Source organism: Kryptolebias marmoratus, linkage group LG9 (genome assembly GCF_001649575.2).
Source record: "Kryptolebias marmoratus isolate JLee-2015 linkage group LG9, ASM164957v2, whole genome shotgun sequence".
NCBI classification, from domain to species: Eukaryota; Metazoa; Chordata; class Actinopteri; order Cyprinodontiformes; family Rivulidae; genus Kryptolebias; species Kryptolebias marmoratus.
Window position 1 is genome coordinate 16,933,635 of NC_051438.1, and position 23,531 is coordinate 16,957,165.

The window sequence follows — 23,531 nt, forward strand, 5'->3', positions numbered from 1 at the left end:
CCATTTAAGTTAACTGAGGTTGTTTTTAAATGTGCTTTAGAAATAAACTTTTACTTGACCAACTTGAAAGACCCTGTGTGCCCAAGCAAAGTCACCCATCTTCCCTCCACATCTGACTCCATTTCTGTCTTTCAGCCACATTTCTGTACTCCCCACGGGGTCTATCTGACCCTATATCAGTACCTTCCTGCACATTACAAAGACAAAAAATAAAAAAAGAAGAAGAGGAAAGGGGAAAAAAGCAAAAGAAGCATCTCTGCTGGCAAGGCTGCAAGCCCATATATAAAATAAGTCTTTATGTTTTCTCTCACAAATGATGCAGTTGTATGTTGATGAATATATATATATATATATATATATATATATATATATATATATATATATATATATATAATCATATATGTGTGTATGTGTGTGTGTGTGTGTGTGTATGTGTATCTCCCTTCATTTGATTCTCACAATAACTGTTTAAGATCTGCAAAAAAATATTTTACAAATTTCGAACTAAATTGGTGTTAGTGTGCTTTCTTTCATCTGAGAGATTTATTATAAAAAACTGCCTCAGGTCTATTATAGTTTAGGTCAATGATTTTATGCACAATCTTATTTTGCATAACAAAATGAGGAAAAACCTCTAAACAGCTCATCTTCCTTGTTATTTTCAAATGATGGTAACATTCAAAAAGAAAATACTTTATAAATGTTGCAAATACTGAACCACACTAACTTGAGAAATGAGAGTGTACAGAGAATGAAATTTCTGCTGAAATTCAATAAATCCACTCTTTTTCACAGTATTGCAGCCCACTATAAATGTTCTTGATTTAGTTCAACTCACAAATAATCATAAAAAAATAAAATAAAATCAATTTGTGTTAGTACCACTCAGTGTGTGTGGGCAAGCTATGCTCTCATCATGCATATACCCACTCACAGATATGGCTGTTATATGCTCCCTTCCAGCGAGGAGCTGGCAATATAAACTGAGGAAATTTAAGAGACAGCAACTAAGCCATATGTTGGAGGAACAGAAAACAGCAGCAGGTGTCGATGAAAAAAAATTACTGCATTAAAGAAGACCTCATGTTAGTTGTGTGGGTAGTTTAACCTCAGTATACAAAACAAAACTAAAATAAATGTGCTACAAATAAAATCTTCACTGCAAATGTAAAAGCCAGCACAAGTGTCAGTTGAGCCATTTAGTTTTCATATAGTCACATTTTCTTCTTTAGAGTCAAGAGGCTAGGACCAATGCTGGCCTTTATTGGGCAAGAGGCAGAGTACACTGTGGACAGGTTAGCTGCAAAGACAACAAAGACGCAACACACACATTTCCTCCTATGATCAGTTTAGAATCACCAATTATTTTAGCATGTAATTCATTTATCATAGCTGAAACGTGCTCCCTCCAAGTCTGAGGTTTCTCTCCTGAACATGTAGGCTCCTAGACCAGACCACAGACAAATGGCAGAAAAAGGATAGATGGATAGTCGGAATACCTGGAGAAAACATCTATGGAAACAACATGCAATGAAAGGAAAGGTCTGCACATCACGACCACACCACTCTACTGCCTGGAGTCATCAACATTTGTTTAACCCTCCCGTGGCCTTCGGGTCAAATTGACCTGAAGTTACAAGGGCTTCAGGAGGGTTAAATCCTTTTGTATTAAAGTAAATAACACTCAATCATGTTTGTTTTTTTACAGTCGGTTGGTCTTACTTGCCTTTGTTTTCCCGGTGGTGCCTAGCTGTTGCATCAGACAAACAGTACATTTACCAGTTAATTGGTTTTAGAAAAATAAAACACTGTTAAAAATCAAGTTATTCTTTGTTTTTCTTTCATTTCATTTTTAATACATTTGATTTACATAAATCAGACATGCTGACTCACTGGCAAAAGACACCAATTCAGTACCTACTTATAAATGCATTGTCCTGTTTAGATTTGTATAGGGTGAAGGAGAATGAGGGCTAGAATTAAAATTATGAGTTCATCACAAGGATAAGGTGATACTATTAATAACTAGGCTGCTCGCTAACTCTGACTTACTCTGCAAATAATGTGTAAAAGTCAAAACAGCACTATGGTCTGTTGCAGAATTGTTAATTTTACCATAATTTAGATACATATTTTTCAATTTTTCTCTTGCTTTCCAAAGTCTGTTGAACTACAGGGTTTATATTTGAGTGCAACGGTGTGATTGACATCACTTCTCAGAGACATAATTTGTGTAGTTACACAGTGAGTAACCTATTTAATGAAAGTTATAGCTTACTGCCTTTTGGCTTCTTAAGAAGTGAGAGAATGCATATTTATGTGTGAGTGTTTTACCATCATTATCTAGGTCTGAGGCAATGCAAACTGGCAATCATTAAAGTTTCAACTCTGCAACTTCCAGATTTTCTCTTCGACGTTCCCTTTCCCTCTGTCTGTTTGTCATAATGACAGAGTAAACACTCACACACACCCACACAACCGGCCCCCACACACACATAACTTAAACATAATTTAAAAAAAGATGCTATTTTGACTTACGTGACTTATATTTATTTATTTGACATGCAAATAGTCACTAAAGAAGAACTTTGAGTGTATAAATCTAGAGAAGGTTCTCTGTAAATATTAATATCAAAGGTAGAAAGGGCAAAGTTACTTGGATTCATTTTTGGTTTTGCGCTTTGAATAATACTCCTCCTTATTCATCCTTCTCACCTGAAAGTGTTTGAGCAACAACAAAAGAAAGACTTAGAAACACAAAACTTTTGTTAAACACAAAGTTTTTTTTTAGACACAATTACAGAAGACTCTGAAAAGAAGATTAACGTAGTATCTTTTTTGGCAGGTAATACCCCTCAATTCCTTTGCAGGTGAGGAATAGACAGAAAGTGAAGCAAGATAAATGGGACTGAAGTATCTCCCTAAAATCTTCAGCACTGAGGCCGAAGCACTGAAGAGAACACTGGTATTGAACTTCCTTGGTGAGTATGGGCTGATGTGTTGATATGTTCCTATAACTCAGGGGTAGGCAACCCTGGTCCTCGAGTGCCACCGTCCTGCATGTTTTACTTGTTTCTCTGCTCCAACACACCTGATTTGAATCAATGGGTGATTACCAGGCTTCTGCAGAACATGAAGAGGTGATTTAACCACTGAATCAGGTGTGTTGGAGCAGGGAAACAAGTAAAACATGCAGAATAGTGGCACTCAAGGACCAGGATTGCCTACCCCTGCTATAACCTCTTTTGAGTGGATAAACTAAGGTGCAGAGTGTTTTTAGAGGAAAGTGAAGGTAACACGGCACATGGATTCAGCAAAAAAAAAAAAAGTGGTTTATTACGGCCAACACATTTAAGATTAAAGCACTGAAAATTTGTTACAGAGAGAAAAATAGTGACATATGAGGGAGTCTGTTTCAATTGTGTTTTCTGTCAATAATTATTTATTATCCTCTAGAAGATGAAGGAGAAAATCATTGAGCTGTTCACTGATTCATGAGTCGAATATTCAGAATTTATAAAAGAATTTCAAAACAATTGTCAAAACAGTGAACAGAAGTTTATATTTTTTACAACATTTGGGGTCTTTTTCCCATTTTTGTTCTTCTTTTAAATCTTTTTTTCTATTGAAATAAAAAAAAAACAGAAAAAGAACTAGTACCCTCTGAACAAATGCACATTGGCCACCACCATGTATGTCAAAGTTTTTAATTAAGATCTTGTGTGATCTAATAGCACTTCGAGTATGTGTTGGAGGTGACTCTCACCTACTGCCACACCAGATTTTGGCTCAACATTTGTAAAATTGACTGTTTTGTAACCGTTTGTTATCTTTGCTACGGTCAGTTAGCTGTGGCAGCTATCTTAATTCAGGCTGACTCCAAAGGTTGATCAGTTGTAGATGTGCATTTAATGATTACTTTATGAGAGTTTCATTAAAATATATCTAGTGATTCATGAGGTTTTTATTCCCTAACAGACAAAGAGAAACACTCACAAACACAGGTAATTACATGGTTGCCTGCCTTTCGTGATGGTGGATGACAAAAATGCTGACAAAGATCAACATACTGTATTCTAATCCTTTAAAGGTTCAAAATCTGTGTTTATTTTTATCATTTACTTCTGCAGCTACATTATGTGCTGTTGCTATTAATAGTTAAATAACTATGTTAAATCATTTTAGGAGTAGATTTTCTACCTAGTATGTAAATACAAAATGTTGTGCATGAGCAAAGTATTGCAATACAAAAAGTGCTATATTTCCAAGTGTTTGAATTGTATGTTTTCAGTTTCAGATTGTGGTTGGGATTTGAAAGCGCACAGTTTGTAAAGGTTAATAAAATATCCTCTCGCAGCAGATCATAAATTAATCTAGAATCTCTGCAGCTGCAAGAGCCAGACAGTGTGAAATCCAGTCGTCTGTCTGATCAAATCCATCCTGTCATATCTGCAAATCAAATCGTCTTATTAACTGTACCATGAAGGCAGCAAATGAGCCACTGCAAAATGCTTCACAACAGTCTATCACTTAATAGATACAGAAAGCTGAAATGCTCTCCACAGTGTCCCAGGACCCCCGTCCAGCTGATACAGCAGCTGTTGCTAGAATGCAACCAATGCAAGTGTACCTACAGAAAGACTGGAAGGATGTCACTCTAACCACCTGGTCTCTGCAAATCAGCAGCTCAGAACAATAATCGAAGTTATGTCTATGTAAAACTCACTGTAGTGAAGAAGCAGCTTACCTTTTCATTGTAAAATTTGTGTTGAGAACTTGCTTTAAATAATACTGTTGTTTTTCATATGTTAATATAATAATGTTCTGCTTAGTAATGACACTGATGTTACCGCCTAGACCCAGACCCAGACCCAGAACCAAGACAGAATTGGGTCTGGGTCTTTTATTTACAGTGTTTTATTCGAATTCATCATTCAGTCCAACATGACTGCATTAGGCTGATGACAGAATCTGCTGGTAAATTGTGTTTTTTATGTAATTTTATTCTCATTTCAAGTACTCTTGATCCCTTTTGAGTTTATTTCCATTCCATAACAATTATAGCAAAGACTGTAAAAATACTCTTAACTGCAAATGTGGGACTCGCCTGTACATACAGTAATTGGATTCTAGTCCTTTTACCTTTGTAAGGTATCACTAGATAACAAACGTATCATTCATTTTGATGGTGCTCTAAATCCTGTCTGCAGGTTTTCCAGACAGCAGGATGAAATACACACTCATAACTCTGTTACTTATAAATTGTGTGAGAAGAAACAGGCAGGAGCGATAAAGGGATGATAAGATCACAAAAGACAGTTTAGATTCTTTAAATCTTCTGAAGGATATAAGTGACATCAGGGCAACTATAAAAGAGGTGTGTTAATGCTTTCGAAACAAGGATATGTAAATATTAATGAGGTTCCTGCTAAAGAAAGGTCATATCTCAGAGTTGAATAATGAGATCAGATATAACTTTTATGATCGTAATAAGGAGTTGCTGAGAAAGCTGCAACAGCACCAAGCTGTAGCAGTACTCATGCAGCCCTGTGCTGGACAAAAAAACACCTGGACTGCTTAAAAAACGTCCTCAAGTTACAAAAAATATAATGTACATGATGCACGTCAGGCCAGATGGAAACACCAAGCTGATGTAGCGGACATGTTAACCATGACTGGTCACATGAATGCTCAGCTTTCTGCTCAGAGGGAATAAACATCCTTCCAATAAATCTTACAGAAATGCATCCTACTCTGAAAGAATAAGTACCCCCGTTTTTCCTATTTTTGACACTCCACTGTCAGGATCAGACAATGTAAGATAAACAAGGACCTCTGTTCTAAGTTTTTGTGGGTTTGAGTAGATCTGAAGTGACTTAATCTTGAAAATGCTCTAAAATTTTAGTGTGATATTGATTCCAAGATAGATATAACCGTGATGAGCAACTTTAAAATGTAAAATATTTGCAAGCTGTTTGCAAAGCGTCTGAAATAACAGGAATTAGTCTGAAGTGTGACCACCCATAGAAAGGAGCAATTGGTCATCTATATAAAGAGGCACGTGTAATGCCAAATCTTCAGACTCATCTCTGAATTATACCATGACACAGACCAAACTTTTCGTTTAAAAAAAAAAATACTCAATATTATTTATTTTTTTAAGTGAGGTTATCTAAGTCAAACAATTTGTTAATCAACATATTATGTTATGATCCTGCATGTGCTCATCTAACACAACCAAATGAACAATTTTACATCTCGAATTGCTCTCAGGGCCACATTTTTTGGTGAAGGAATAAGCCAGAACATGCAGCTTGTCAACATTTGATGGATCGTTAGCCTGCTTTCGTGGTTATTATTGTAGCACTCAAGGTGTCCAGTGGTCTGGCCATGAAAAATTTAACTTTCAAACATTTCCAGGCCTGTGTCTATATATTCCTTTTAAAAGCTTTAGAGATGATGGTGTCAAAGTTGCTGATAATGTTCGAGCACATTTTTCCCTTCATCCCTCTCCTGTCAAACACTAGGGTTTTGTATCATTTTTTGCTGGACAAATTATTATGTTCTGAAGCATCCAAAGACAAAATATCAGTTGTTTGAAATAATGTCTTTTTAAAAGCCACTCATTTGGCACAATGCACAAAAGTTACAGCAGAGTGAGATTCAAAAGGACATATTCGAAGCAGAGGCATACATGAGGGAAAGACAGGGTGGGAGACAGTGTTTCTTCTATCTACAACTGCATCTCTCACTCTCTGAACCTCCTTCTTTCAGTCTATATAATTGGCCTACAGTGTGTTTGGAATCACATGCCACATCAAATAAGGCTATCTGGTTCTGCAGCCACAGTGTGTGTGCACCTCTGTGTGTTTGTGGACCCAGCAGTGCAGTGCTACCACCTGAATCCCATTAAATGTAGCTCGAGTTTGACTTCAGGTTTCAGAATGAATACCATGAGGCTGGAATATATCTGACAAATATACAAAGAATATACATAACTGTGACCTTTCTGCCATTAATCTAATCTGCAATCTTACAGCAACCTTTTAACAGAAACTGTTGGTGTTTAATAAAAACTAAACCCTAACATTGAGCCAGTATGTTGGTGTTTACTGTGTGCTGAAATGAAGAGCATTGACACTGAAGAGTTTCTTTCAGAATTAATGTGTTAGTAGAAGCCATTACTGCAGATTCCTGATTCACTGTGTTTTTTGAAAAAAAGAAAAAAAAAAACTGTTCTCTGCAGTGATTATTGTAGCTAGGAAATAAATGTATTGACAGTAGGATGGAACATAAAATAAGATTTTTTTAAAACTCCAATGTGGTTTACAGTTGCAATGACATTCACTGATATCTACTGAACATTCGGTATAAGTCCACATTACACAAGTTGAGCAGATGGAGAATTTTGGTGCTGTCACTTTCTGAGCTGCTCAAACTTGTACCCACCAGTCATCTAAAGAAATCCTACGCCAAAAAATGATTTTGTGTTGCCTCTTTTTTCATCTCAGATAGTATTACTTCACCAAAATCCACTTCCACATAAAGTTAGTGCTCCAGTTGTCTTGGAGAAATTGAAAAATTGAATTGTCTTCTCTTGTAATCTCAGACAAACTCCTTCATCTCAGGACTGCAGGCACCACACCACCTGTTTCAGGACTGCTTGTTCTTCTTGTAACAGAAGACGGTTCTTTCAGCTTATCGGATGCCTCCCTGGTAGTATTTTATTACGTAAAGGAATCTAAGCCTTTGCGCTTGTTAGGATTTGGGTTTCTGTATTAAGTTTTTTGTCTTTGTGTTTCAGTTTGAGTTTATTGTTTATTTTATTCAGTTATCTAGTTTGGTTTTTGTTCTTTGTGTCTTTGTTCCCTGTGCCTCAGCCATCCTTCACTTCTCCTCAGTCTATCTCTTGTCTGCCTGCCACGCCCATCTACACCTGTCCCAAGCCTTGCAATCTTCTCACCTGTGCCCACTTCGCCTAATTGCCTCCTGCCTTTAAAACACGGTCATCTCCTCCACTTTCTTGCTGGTTCATTGTCCCTGTTCTGCTCATTGTCTCTCGTCTTGCCGCTTTGGATTTTGTTCAGTTTAGTTTTTGCTGCCACGTCAGCTTTTTGTTTTTGTTTGTTTAAGAATAAATTTTTGTTTTCACTTAAAGAAGTCTGCACTCTGGGTTCGCCTCGTTCTCATTGGGCCTTGACAGCGCTGCAAAACCATATGCACATTTTATTTATTCTATTTATTTATTTATTTTATTTATTCTAAGCAACACTGATAATATTTCTTAATAGTTTTAGTTGAAATATTGGTGCACATAAATTGGATTCTGGAAACTCATTGTATTTTTTAGTGTAATTTAATGCGAAAACTGGTAACTAAAACTCCCCATTGTTTAAACGTTGACATTCAAATATATACTGTATATACTGTAAATAAATATAATTTTAATTCAACATGAGGGAAATCAATCTTGCAGCTCCTCTCTTGGGCCAGAAGCACAAAAAAAGTTAATTGAAAGTAAAAGAGAACAAAGGGAGTTAGATGAATGGTATGAAACAAGGATGGGAGGATGTTTCTGTGATTCATTATCTTCTGTCAAGCTGTCAGATCTTTCATCATAAAACTGTATGAACTGCAGACTAGAAGACAAGGACTTTTAAAGTCCTGAACATATTTGAGAAAAAAAAAAAAGTAAAGTGAGGGACTTGCTTCTGCTTATTGGTCATTATTATGTATTTTATCTCTTATTAACCTTGCCTTCTCTGTTTTCTTATCATCCGTTTCTATTAAATTTTTGGCATTGGGGGTGAAACAAAGGTTCTGCTCATAAGCTGAAAATGATAACACTGTCTGAGTGTTGTCTCTTAGTCTTCCAGTTACTGCATTTCAGTAACTGGAATATTGGCACCAAGTCTGTCCTGAATAGCATTTACAAAATAAAGTGACTCTGGCATACTGTCTATTATAAGACTTCTTTGTCAGTGTTGTTGCATATACACAGGAACTCTGCAAACTGAGGCTGCAGTTTAATGGCCACACAGACATAAGAAACAGTGCATAAAGAGAAGATATTAATGAATTAAGTTTGACCGCTTTATTGTGGAACTAAAGATATTAAATCAGTGATAGAAAGGGAGTAAGTTTGCATAAAGTAATAATCCTCCCTTTTGCCACAGAGTTGTTTTCTACAAGGGATTTTTGAAGGGCTTTTTTAAAAGTAACTCATTTGGCATTTTTGAAATGATTGCTACAACATTAATTTTGTAAGATTTTGTCAGTTTAAAGTTTAACCTTTTTGAGAAATGAGTGTTTTAATTTTCTGTCATGCATTACAGACAACAGGATTTTGCTCAGAAGTGATGAGAAGTCAGATTTTGAGCTGTGAAGAAATGAGGTACAGATAGACAGTGAAGATACCTTCTTTATCCATCACTTTTATTTTAATTTAATTTCCTTCATGTTCTTTGTGTACATGTTCACGCCCTTCATTAAACATTTGATAAAAGTGCATTGAATGATATCCCTCCCTTGGTTTCATCTAAGTTCCAAACACTTTGTAAAGAGGAATGTTTTATTGGGCAACATTTGACCAAAAGGATGAAAAGCATGGGACCTTATGACTAGGGTTCTGAAGCCTAAATGTCAGACTACTCAACCAGACTGGGATGCAGATCTCTCTAGACAACCTTAAACCAACATACAGAGAACAATTTAAAAGTAATAAATCTGTATTTAAATATAGAGTTATTATATTATATTATAGTGTTGTATTATTTTAAAAAGTTACTGGACAAGAGTTTCATAACAAGGTGCAAATGATAACCAATAAATAGAAAATATTTTTGATCAAAAAGAAACGTTTTGTAAGCAACCCTAATCCACTGAGAACCTACCCTATAATTGATATGACATAGAGGTTACTAATCGCCTAAAACCAAATATCTTTGGGGGTTTTTTCCATACGTTTTTTTGTCCATCCATGCACTGACTGATGAAAGTTCTTTGGGTGGTAAAATAAAGACCCACTCAATATGAAGCAGATGATCAAGATGCTATGACTAATTAGTGTATGTGTGCATGTAGAAATGAGACTTTGTGCATGCACATGAGCAAATCTTAGCATTGAAACTTTTGCAAAAAAAAAAAAAAAAAAAGTGGTATAGGAAGTAGGAGAGTGTGTGTGAGGCAAAGGACAGAAAAAAATGAAATCTTTACAAAGAGATGAAGGAAGGTGAAGAAAAGAAGGTGAAAAAAGAAGCAGCACAAGGGAGGAAGCTCTGAAAGCCAGAACAGGGACTGACTGAGCTGTTGTGTCGTGTCTCAGTGGGGGAGAGAGCTTTTTCACAAGGTTCAAACCAGCTGAGCCACTTTGATGAATTAGGGCGCCTTTAGCTGTGGGTAATGATTTGTATCCAGTGTGGGTGATGAAGCAGTTCCACAGCTGAAGCATGTGCCTGGCAGCGTCTTCGAGAACAAAGCACTGGTTTTGGATTTTGACATGAGAGTCTGTCAAAATGTTTTCTGAGCCGAATGCTGAAGGCAAAGCAGCTGTTGAGCAGCCGCCACTAAGGGATACATGCATACTTGTGTCTGCTGGTGCTGAAAAACTGATCAATTACGACAACTTAGTTTTTTTACTCAAGTCAACTTCTCTGATTTTCAACTTTACCTCACAGAGAAAACAAACATGCAAACCAAGATAAGCAGAGTGATAACTACTAGTGATCTACTATACAGATTGTTAGTAAGAAAATAGAACATGAATTCTTAAACAGAGCATTTTTTTACCATCTCATTGTTACCTGTGCCTGCTAGAATGATCTCCTGTTTAAATAACTGGCCAAACATTTAAATTTCATGTAAAAAAAAAAAAAAAAAAAAGGAAAAAAGTGGAAAGGAACGAAACATGTTTGGACCAATCTTAAAGACATTGAAATATATTAGGACAAACTAAGCAAGATAAGCAACAAAGATCCATGTGTTCCTGATTTATCTGATCCTCATTTGCTCACATTACAACAGACTGTATTATATTTCTGGACTGAATGATGTATCATATATTTAAAACATGTTCATATTCAACTGCACTTTAACAGTTTTATTATGTGGGGTGATGGAATTTACTCATTTACAAGCCGATGACGTGCCAAATTCAGATCCTCCTACAAATTTGATGAATTTGTTAAGTCAAGTAGGATCCTCCGCATAAAATAAAATCAGATGGAGCACAAGTAGTATCCTCATCTTCACCTTCTTCACTTCATGTCATCAGTTTTAGGAGGCTCTTGTAAAATTTTGGTGCACAGGATTTACGTGATTTGCATGTTTCTATTTGCATATAAAGAATAAAAAAGCGAAATAAATTATTAGAGACCCACATTTATTTTTAAGAGAAGTAAAAATGTCTTATCAAGCTAAGTCAAGGCTCTTTCTTAATACCCACAAAATGCCAAGCCATGTGAAGCTGCTCAATTCCACTTTTGTCAGGGCAGAACATTTCACCTCCACCAGTTTATATCCTGCAGCTTTTTCAGTAACAAAATTGTGAATCAACGTAGCAGCAATTCTCAACACGTCAGATAAACATAGATTTTTTTTTTTCAAATTGTTACCAACATTTGTGAGGAAAGTTGTGAAGTGTTACACTAAAACCAAACCACAGTCCTTTCTTATATTTCTTTAAACCTAAATACAGAATTGGGTTGTCTCAACTTCAAAGAATAATTTGGGTTTTTAAATTAATAAGCACCAAATGTGAAATACTGTAAACAGAATGAAAGCAAAGTGAAAAAGAGACAGAAACTAAGTAATGGTTACAATCTAGCTCATGGCCTATAGGTTATTTGACTACATTTCTTTAGATTATCTTTTTTTGTTTCGACTATGAAAAAAGAGAGAAAGGGAATGTTAACCACAAAGTTAGCAGAGCTTTTTCTGTGCAGCAGAGGCAAACAATTCGATCATGCTGCTTTTGATTTGTCAGCTATAGCTCAGCATGGCTACATCCCCAATTCCCCACTAAGGCATTATCACTTTTATATTTAAAATGACATCAACTCCACATGCTGTTTTTTTCACTGTGAAATGCAAATCAGTTTCATCTCAAAGTATGAAAGCTACTGTATTTTGATGCACACTTCAAAACAGCAGGTTCACAATAAAGGCTGAAATACTGCTACATCACTCCACTTTCTGAGCCCTAAAGTCATTCCAAGTCAACACCTGCTTTAAAAAAATTGTAACTTCCTTACTTTGAATTACTTAAATCAACATGCATGCTCTAAATATGTAAAATTAAAACATACCAAGTTGTCATATTTTGCAGCAAAATGTGTTAAAAAAACATTTCAAGGACTGTGGAAAAAGCGGAGAGTATTGTTGTTCAGCAACTGTCTAGATAAGTTTGAACTGCATTAACAGCCATTTTATCTAAAGGTTTTTTACTCTACTTCATTAGTTGTTGCTGTTGGATAAGATAATAAAATTAAATGGTTAGGATTAGGGTTAGAAATGAATAAAACAAATGGTTATACTGTATATCATCATTACAGGTAACGTAAAGCACTACGATGTTACATTTTATATGTCTGTTTTATGACACAAGCACATATTTGTACATTTTTACCAATTTACCAATTAGATTTTCTCTGCTGAGACTGAATTAATTCAGTACTAACACACACAATATGATCTTACCTGATTTTTGTTGCGATGCTGCAAACAATGTTTAAGAAAAAGACGATATTAAAGACACAATAAACAGAGGCTTTTCTGTGGTGGTGGGAGGAGAGGTGAAATGATTTAGCGGAGCGCAACCCTCTGATCAGTATTTAACTTTAAACATTTGCTTGTACGACTAATTGAGGATGACAGATGAAGGCAGGCTAGCCGGCTCACAGAGTGTAATTGGTGGCTAATTCTCTGTGATTTGTCTCATCTCTGTGGGACAGATCAGTGGTCTGGGAGGGGAGATAATCAGGTGAACAAATCACTGCAGTCTGACTCTAAATTTTTTGTTGCACCTGTGGACCTGATAAGCCACACTGATTACTGATGAAAGCAGCACAACACAACTGCATGCTACTCCACTGACCTAACATATTATGCTTTGTGTCGTGCTGTGCACTGTGTGCAGGATGTTCTGGAGGATAAATCATGTCATTTCTTCATTGTGCATTTCTACATCAACTCCTGCAGTGTTTTTACTTGGAAACAATGGTGCTATATGGCATGCATTCACTTTTCCGGTGTGTGTGTGTGTGTGTATGTTTAATCTTTTTGAAATTTGATTTAAAAGGTGAGGAAAATATGGCTGTTTTTATTTTTTATCAAAATAACTTAATGATGAGTATACTGTAAACTTACAGGAAATTTGATTAATGTACATGTACACATTTGACTGTGCTGGACATTTTTGTCTTTGTGCATGTTTTTTTTTAATTGTTGTTTAATAATTTTTTTGAAAATTAGTTCCTTTTTATCGTTTATGTTCACAGAATTTATGTCTCATTATCTTGACTTTATTTGTAAATTATGCCTTAACCTCAGCGTTGACTTGTTCATGACCTGTCTGTCTGGCTCTTTGCAGTCCAGTTGCCATAGTTACCAAATAATGTTTCTGGAAATCATGAATACGTATAATCTTGAGATTTCCTGGCAAACATTTCATCAGCATGCAATTCCACATTTAGGATGTTAGAAAGAAAATGTGAATTCACATCATAAACACAGAAGATTTACCTCAGTGATGTTTTTAACTTTCACTTATTCTAGATTCATCTTGTGCATTTTAATTTGAGTTATAAATATGTCTCAGCATTTTTGTTTTTTTTCCTGAACTGCATAGTGCACATAAATGACACAACATACAGAGTAAAAGCGCCAGATCAAACATGTTGAAATTAAACAATAAACCTAAAAGAGGTATTTAATCACACACGTACAAAATCAAGAAAATGAAAGCACACCGAATTATTCTATTCCAGCACCTTTTGTCAACTATTGCCTGAAACACTGTTGTCTTTTTAGTGTCAAATTATCACAATTTTTTGTTGATTGTTTGTTTTTCTGAAAATACAGCTTTTCAGCACCCTTTCCAATCCTGACAAAGCCCTTGTGTGTGACACAGGAGGACTCCTGGCTTCTTTCAGTTCAGAAACATGTTGCCATTTTAATCTGTCAATTTGTCAGAATCCTTGTCATTCAAAATCACGAAATTATATGCAAATTAAACTTAACTGACACGGATGAATAGTGTTGTCCTTTTCCATGAAATGCCCTAAGCTCTTTCCATCACTGTCACTTGTGAGGAAACATCTTTTTGATGGTGAGAATAGATGTTCACTTTTGTCCAGACATTTGAAACTATGTGAAAAGTGATCTAATTCCTATTAATCCCATTCATTGGCTCATACTCTCTCTCTTACTACTTTGTCTGCCAATAAAAGAGAAATCTGTTCTGCATCAGTTCTCTATTGAACATTCACAATATGCCACAACACACTGTGCCAACTGAATTCATTCTTTTGTGAACAATGCAGACAATGCATCTGATACAATGTAAGGATCTTTTAATGTTTACTTAATGTTAAGTCAAATGAACTTATTTTTTTACTATATTACTCTAAAAATACTCCACACAAGTGCCAAATGTTAAACTTTTAATATGTTATAAATTACAGTTTGGCAGCACTGTTAAATACCGTAGTGTTGCCATGGTGATGGTCTCCTGGCCAATACTTTTGATGTGACATTAAGCATGCCTGTAGCAACGACAGCTGGTCATTTTGTGTGTGTGTGTGTGTGTGTGTGTGTGAGAGAGAGAAAGAGAACGAGAGAGTGTGTGTATTTGACAGTGTTATAATTTAACACTTTACCCTTAACAACAGGGGAGCATAAAGGTGAAGCACTGGATTTGAACTTTTATGCTTGTTTTTGTATCTTCACTACAATAATATTCCAGAAATTATCAAAAAAATATGATAATGCATCAAAGGATGTAATTAACCTCAGTGATAAGAACAAAAGCTTACTCAACTTTTGTCCTTTGCTCTACAGTTTGGTCGAGAAGCCCCAACACACCAGACCAGGCACCACACACAAACCCAAAGTGCAGCCTTGCTCATTCATGCACAAGGCTTACACACACTAAATTACAGCCAACACAAATGTGGCTGCACTCACTCTCTGGCCCTGAGGTGTGACTGACTGCAGCAATTCAGGTTGGAGCAGCTGGCTTGTAGTCATTAAAATGTCGGCTATATCCTGACATTTACTTCATTTCCCATTTGGACGAGGAAATCAGACGTACTTAAGAAAAAATAAAAAATCCAAAAACGCACACTGCAAAAGTGTCATCTGTAATACAAAGCCGGACAAACAGACAGAGACGAGATGGGAGAAACAGTCTTACGGAGCCGATTAGAGCTGAGCTGCAAGCATTTTTTTTTTCTATGAGCGTACCCAACAGACTTGCAAGGTTATGATTGTAATGCAGTATAGTGAAGGCAATCAACAGCAGGACTGCAAATGGTAGACAGGTTCTCATTATCGCAGCCAGTCCAGAGAAGCACAGTAAAGCCAGGTTGAAACCCAAACACATCTTGCAGAATTCAGACAAATTTACACAGGCTGACTTGTGAAAGTAAGTCCTATCTTAGTATGGATTGTAGATTGGTATATTAAACATAACTGTAAGTTTTTCATAGATGCTGCTGATGCTGTCAGTTGAAACTGTTGTGAGCTTGAGCTGGTCTGAATAATGACAGGCAGATCATTATTCAACCCAAAGTCACACACAAGATGTGGATGCAGCTGTGTTTGGATCCTCAGCACATACAATATTTTTTCTGTGACGGAAGTAAAAAAAAAATGGAATCTACTGCCCATCTGAAATTTACTACAAATGGTAATTTTTGTAAAAAAAACTTACAAATCTGAATTTATTCAGAAACAAACCTGTAGTTACCTGTAGTCATGTTTAGTTTTCATTATCTGCTGCCAGGACAAATGGGTGATAATGTTATTTCCTGTAGCCTTTCCTCTGGCTACTACCACACCAGGTTTTTGCTCAATATCTGCAAAAATGACTAAGCTTTTGTTTTTGCTCATGTTGACTGGCTGTGATGGCCATCTTGAATCACGAGGACTCCAAAAGTTAGCTAAATTAGTTGTAGATGTATGTTTCATTAAAGTCCATCCACTGGTTCATGAGATATTTTGCTACAAAGACAATTACACAGACAATAATATTATCACCTGCCTTCAATCGTAATAGGAAATAAGCACTTTTTTGATGTTTACTTTTGATGTTTACTCGTATGATTCTCATAACTCATAGTATTAGTGACACAACCATTACATCAGTAAAGTTCCAATTATTTGACTTTGTGTAAGAGTGTTTTCCCAAGGATCTACATTATTAGCATTACACAAAGCAAAAGCCAAACAAGTGCTCAGTCAGTCGCATCACTGTTTCAAACATTTAATTAGTGGGACAAAATCTGCTGAAAAACACTGAAACAATGAAGAGTAAAAAAAAAGATCAAGCAATAAGCAATAAGGTGTTGTGAACTGTGAAAGCTGACTGCTCAAGAGAAATAAAGCCAATTAAATTCTTATCAACACAAAAAGGATAGGATCCTATGCATCTGAGAGGGCCATGTTTCTGTTTGCCTGTAACAACTGTGGTCAGGGAGCAGTGACAGAGCAACAGCTGATGTAAACTGGAACTGCGGCGCACCTAGAATTCACTCGGGAAGCTCTGACCCTGGTGTATAAATGATAACGAACTGGAAACCTGAAGAAGAAGATAAACAAAACACACAAACACTGAACACAGAAAACGCGAAAGGTTTGTGAATGCTTCAAATGTTGATATTGTTTATTAGATGTAACTCAGTGAGAGGTGAATGAAATGGGTCTGAAAGAGCAGAAGCTGTATTTAACTTGGGAAAAACAGATTGTGTATCGAAGATGGGAGGCCTGCCCTGAGGGTATGCACCCTCTCTGGAGGACAAACGGTGCCTGAAGCCGGTACGGCTTTAAAGTCACACTGCTGTGCCTTAATTAGCGCATGTCTTAGTTAAAACATGTAGCCGTGTCAAGCTCCTGAAGCAAGAAGGCATAATGTCTAAGCCAAAGAATCCAGAGTTCATTAACTGGCACTGTTTTTCTATTGCTAATTAGTGCTATGTTTATCAAGAAAACGGAGATCATTTTTTGCAGGACAATTGAAACAACAGAGACAGAGAGAAAGTGTCATCAGGTATTGAAAAATAAATAACTAAAAGAAAAGAAGGTATATCACATCTCTAAATCTATAAAATAGTGTTTTTTAACTAATCAAAAATGCCATCATACTTGGAGTAGTGGCTGTTGTATTTTGTCTAGTGAACTTTACTATTCTTTTTTCATAACATTTTTTTATCCAGCATTACATAACTTTATTGTCAAAGACTATATAATCTTCTCATTCATGTGCTTTTTGTTAGTTCGTTTTTGGTTTAAAAGTATTATTTTACCTTGTGTCATCAATTTGCCTGGGACTGCAGATGAAAAGTAGCCCGTGTGGCTAAATCTGACCACTTAAATACACATGTTAAGACAACACTTTTTTTTTTTACCTATAAAATAAAGTAAAATCTTATTATCAGACTGTACTAAAATAATAGTCTTGATTAGAAGGATATAGCTGGATACACTTTTATCTACAGCAGTAAAATAAACACAGAATATATCTGCATTTCTTAATCTTGCTGGTTGTTTCAGTTCGAGGGTTTATAGTTGTACATTGGAGATTCTGAACTCAATTTAACACTTTCAATCACAAGCAGTGATTGGTAGTGACTATAGATGTCTGTCTCTGATTGATTTTCTTTCATTTCCAGTAGATTCTTGAAAACAAAATCGAGGGATTTAAAAGAACTATTTAGTTTGTTCTTATTGTTAGATTTTAGAAAAATATGCCAGCAAGCTACTTTTTATGTATGTTATTAATTTCAGCTTTAAAGATACAAACATAGCTTCAAGAACCTCAGAATAGTTGCATGAAGACACCATTCATACCTCACTTTGGCCATTCTGATGAGCAGTTTTAAACATATTTTCAGTTCTTTCCATGCGGTCACTGAATAATTCATTGTCATTGACTAAAAAGCAAACATAACACTCAAACCTCAGTAGGTACTTTCTAAGAGCTGGTTGTTTCTTAAATCAATGTTTTGCCACCATGAGATTTGGACTATAGTTGTTATCAAACCTGGTAGGATGGATGTAAACCTTCTTCTTTCATAAATGCTTAAGGATACTCAGATGTAACAAGATGACCTTGCCTTAGGCTTTTGTGTTTAGCTCACATACCACACACAGCTTTAACATACATTTATACATAAATGTTCTAAATATTTCAATCAAATCTGACCAACTTTCTGGTTTACAGAAAACTTTTGTGCAGTAGCTTTAAAATATTTTAAAGAATTGCCTTGTAATTCAACTCAATGAAGTTTAAATCCTTTGTTCGTAGTATTATGTGATGTAAAAATAAACCATTTTGAATGCTTGATGGTGTGTAAGTTGTGTTTCAGTGTACTTAATAATACCAATAAAGTGTCAATGTGATTTTCTTTTTGATAAATCAGCAAGCAAAAACTGAATTAACATCATAAAAAGAGTTTTTTTTTCATTCCTTTTTGAGCACTGAACAAGATGAGAAAGTTGAGAAGAGAAAAAAATTACAGAAACATTATTTTTCTGTATGCCAAAATGATTCATTTGGCACTTTTTAAGTGTTCTCCTGATAGTTGAAGTTGTAGAGTTCTCTATTGGACACTTGATATTTATGATCTGCAGAGTCTCATCTTTTATCTTGACTTGTCCCGCTGTGGTCTGTTGTTTCACTGCCATAAAACTGCATTAGGTGAGCTGTGACAAAGAGTCGCTGCTCAGAAAAACAGTAGATAAATAAATAAAAGATCTAAGACCTTGGTTTATACAATTAATATACTAATATAGGAGTGATACATTGAACAATACTGCTATGGTCTGTGGGGTTTTGTTGTGTTCAATTTTGATAATGATTTATGCTTGTAATTTTGTTTCTTGTCTTGCCACCCTCAGCTTGTCCCTGGTTTTGTTTCTATGAGTCCTGTCTTCTACCCCCTCTCCACCCCACCCATCAAAACACACACATGCACACACCCCTTCCACTATGCACACACACACACACACCACAGTTCATTGTTTCTTAATCCTCTTTCCTGCTCTTTATCTCGGTGACTGCTCCCTCAGTGTATATTCACCAGTGTGTCCTTTGTTTTTTGCCAGATCCTTCTTGTTCTTCCGTTTTATCTGGTCCTCCATTTTGAACATTTTACTGTTGTTCTTATCAAGTCCAATTTAGTTGTCCTGAAGTCAGTTTTTACCTGTTTTTGTTGTGTCTTACTAATCCTGTTTTACTAATCCTTGGCAGGATCATGCACATTTTGATGCTCACCACCTGCCTGCCTCCTGCATTTGGCTCCTCTTTCTTCTACTTTGGATTGTGACTGAAGGATCTGGCAAGACATGGACCCAGCAGGATGTGGGGCGGGGGGAGGGGGTACTGTGGTGATACACCTTGCCACAAGGACTTGTGATACACCTTGCCACGAGGGCTTTTGTTGTCTGTTTGGCAAGACCATCTAAGTAGGCCTCCATGTTTCAGGATTTAGGGGGAGTTGAGTTGTGGGAAGAGGCTTAGGATGACTACCAGGCCATACTAACTGTCTGCTTCCAAAAGAAACCAGATCCTCACCAGAGCCAGTCACAACAAATTATTCTCATACTAACTCCAGGTCTACATCTCAGCCTCACTCCCTGCTTTGCCCTCAGTCTCTGATCTAACGTCAGTCCTTCCAGTCTTGGTCCAAGCTCTGGTCTGGGCCCCTGCTCTGGCTTTGGTCCTTGCTTTGGCCACAGTCCCAAAACCAGGAAAAAGGGGTCCCTTAGTGCTGGACTACACCGCAGCTCCAGCCTTTGTGCCACTGCGATGCCACAGTCTCATTCTCTGCTAGATGCTCCTGTTCTAGCTCCTGATCCAGTTGCTGAGGGGGTTCTCCCTGATATGCCTCCACCTGGTCCAGTACCAGCTGCTAAAGGGGTCCAACCGAATGCCCTTCCAGCTACATCATCTGCCCTTTGGTCCCTGTGCCGTGTGTCTTTGCCTTCTTGGCATCAAGCATGATCAGCTCCTGTTCCATCAACCTCGCGGCCACCCTCCTGAACTGCTATGTCCATCTGGATGGCCTCTAGGTTGCTCTTCTGAACTATTACTCACTCCTTGGCATGTTCTATTCACCACCTGCCCACCTCCTAGTCCTGCATTTGTTTTGTTTTTTTTCTTTCTAGCCCTAATTGGGACATCAACAGCTTTGTTGTGTAAAAAATTTGCCCTCCTGAAAGGTAAGTGAGGGGAAATAAATTAACAAATCTAAAAGAAAAATCCCTTCCTCTTCTTGGAACAGGAACTCCTTTTATTTTATTTTTGATGTTGGGAGTTTCACAGGATTTATTCTTTAATTGTTCATTCTTTTAGCTATGAGAAGCTCTGATTGCTACTAATAGCTCTCTGTTTGAACTGAAGGTTGGGTGTATTTTTTACTGCCTGTTCAGAGTTTAATTCCACGCTTGAAGGATTCTGTTTAAACAGCCACCTGATCCCAACCATTGTGCAGTACAATTTATTAAGACATGGCCTTAGATTTAGTCCAGTTGACTTTGAAGCTAAAATAATTTATTGATTAGGGAGCACATTTCTGGAACAGCATTTATGAAAGTCTTAAAATCAATATCACTATATACATGAAATGTTTGCTGCTTTGGTTTAGCTTGTGTTATAGGTATTGCAAATGATAGCCAATTAAAAATGGCAAACATAGGTGAATACATTTTTGTTGTTGTTGTTGTTTTCAGTAAAAAGCTTACTCTTTATTTATTCATTTACCCTTAACACTTTCATAGAAAAGGTTCAGGGGTGAAATAAGATGGTTTTGTAACAGTGTGATCATTTTATGTACGGATAACCCTGATCCATTATGAGGCTATTACACTCATCTTGTGCTTTTAGTAAGTGTGATCATTTTGAAAACATTACAAAACACCTACAGTATAATAGCTCTTGGGAAAACCCACATTCACTAACAGAGAAAGATTTTTCAGCCAAATGCAAAACACCCATCCTTTTGTTTGAACTCGGTCAAATATTTCAGCTCTTTGTCGTGGCAAACAGAAAGAAAACATCATGTTTAGTACTTATTTGTTAGGCATCAATTATTATCCAAAGGCTTTCTGTGATGTAGGTTAAAACCTCCGTATTTCCCTCAAACCACTTGCTATAGCCACTGTCACAAGCCAAACACCCAGACCATGAGAAATATTTACAAACTAGGAAGGATTTTTTTTATGTCATGATGACCTTTCTCTTGTCTGCAGCCCTCCAGTTAGAATAAAATATACCTTTATGCTGTAATAAAAGCTGAATACAGTATGCTCTAAATGTTTTACACTAAGCCAACAGCAAAAGTACAAATAAAACAATGCATGATGAAAAAATGTCCATGTCTTGTTCTACCAAAAATAAAGGTATTGTCCTTTCAACTCTGTGAAAGGACACAGAAAAAAAGAAAGTAATTTTTTGTCGATTGACACTTTAACTATCTCCATTATGCAATGACTGAAGACTTCAAACCAATATAATATAAAAGGAAAAGAAATTGCTTTTCATTATTTCTTCCCTTTTGACTTCTATTTCTTGCCCTGTAATACACTTTCTATGACTGTTTCACATTTAACCTTCCTTGTAATTAAACAATTAAACTTGGGCTGTGAAGCTTTATCCTATTTTTCCAAAACTCCAGTGTAATGTGTTATTCCAGCTAAAAGGAGAAGACTGCGTCAGTGAGAACCCTGAAATGAGGTTTCATTGTAAAAAGGCATTTTTTTTTTAAAAGAGAAATCAGACAAATTTGACAATGAAAAGCTCCAAATTCTGAAGGCTTAAAATGCAAGTAAAAAAGTGCATGAAAGGCAGATTCAGTCATAATAAAAGGAATGAGGTCTGCTGTGAGCTGCTTAATGTCATGGGAACAAATCAAACAAAAAGCTCACTGAGAACAACAGTATTAATATGAAAAATATCAGTTATTGAATTGCTGGTGTTTTTGCCTACAATCTTGTTTTGTGGAGTCCTCACTGAAGTGCACCAGTTTTATTCTTCCTTTCAGTTGTCCTTTTGTTGTCCTGTCTCTATATTTTCTTCTTTTCAGCTACATGTTATCTTACAGTAAGTAACTATAAGGGAAGCAACTGAACATAACTCTGCCACGGTCCACATTAAATCACTGATTTTACTGTGAGTTACCTGAACAAAAGGAAACAAAAGGCAATCTTTATCAAAACAGAACAGCTTACTGCCCACAATATAACCACCCCATCTGTCAAACAAGGTTGTATTTTGTCTTGGGCATGTATGTCTTATGGAGGGTGTTGTGTTTTTATGTCAACAGTGCTGCCTAAAATTGGCTACAATAAATCTCAGTTTGCACAGGTTCTTGAGAATCAGAAAACAGCATTGGTGTAAAACGAAGAATGAGAATAAAAAAAATGAATAAGTTCCATTACGCTCAAAGTATTAAAATTATTACAACTAAATTTGGCACCAATGAAGCACACGTAAAAGAGATAAATTAACACAAGACAACTGAAATGACACCTAATCAAATATATATGATTATAAGCAGAAACAAGTGAAGAAGTCATCTAGATTTTTTCAACATAAAGTTCAATCTCTTAAAGCAATGAAAGGACAAAATAGCTTGTCACATCCAAGGTAGCAGCATGTACTTTTTTATTTTATTTTTTTTTTAACTCTTGACCACGAACCTTACCGGAAAAAAGCGTCAGCTGTGGGTTGTTCAGTAAATTTCATGTGACCATTGTGCAGCCTCTATATTTGACAAGTTTGGCTCTATATTCTCAGGAAAGGACTTCAGACTACAGAACTTCAGCTGTCTCTTTTTGTTGTGCCTAGATGGTCGTCATTGCCCCTTCCTCTGTCCCACTCAGCTGCCTTTTGATTGCCTAAAAAAAGTGCCAGCAGTAGCACTTACCTTCAACAGGTTCATCTCAGTGGACTTGGCAGCAGTGTCATAAACACACCTCATTTCACAAAAAACAGAGCATAAAATTCAATTGGGCAATTATAGAGAATCAAGCAATAACATATGCAATAAATAATTATGAAAAATATAGTGAAACAATTCTCCCCTGTGTGAGAGACCTAAACATGTGTAGCAGCCCAAATACCATTTGTTACAGCAGGAACGTTTCACTAAGAAAACACTAAGTCAGTGATTCTGTGTTGTTTAAAATGTATTAAACTGTCTTAGTTATCATCAGAGCCTCTTTTTTTCCCTACATCATTTTCCTCATCCTCTGTTGCCACAAACAGTCTTTTTAGTGATGTGTCTTAATGAGTTAAAAACATAAACCTGATC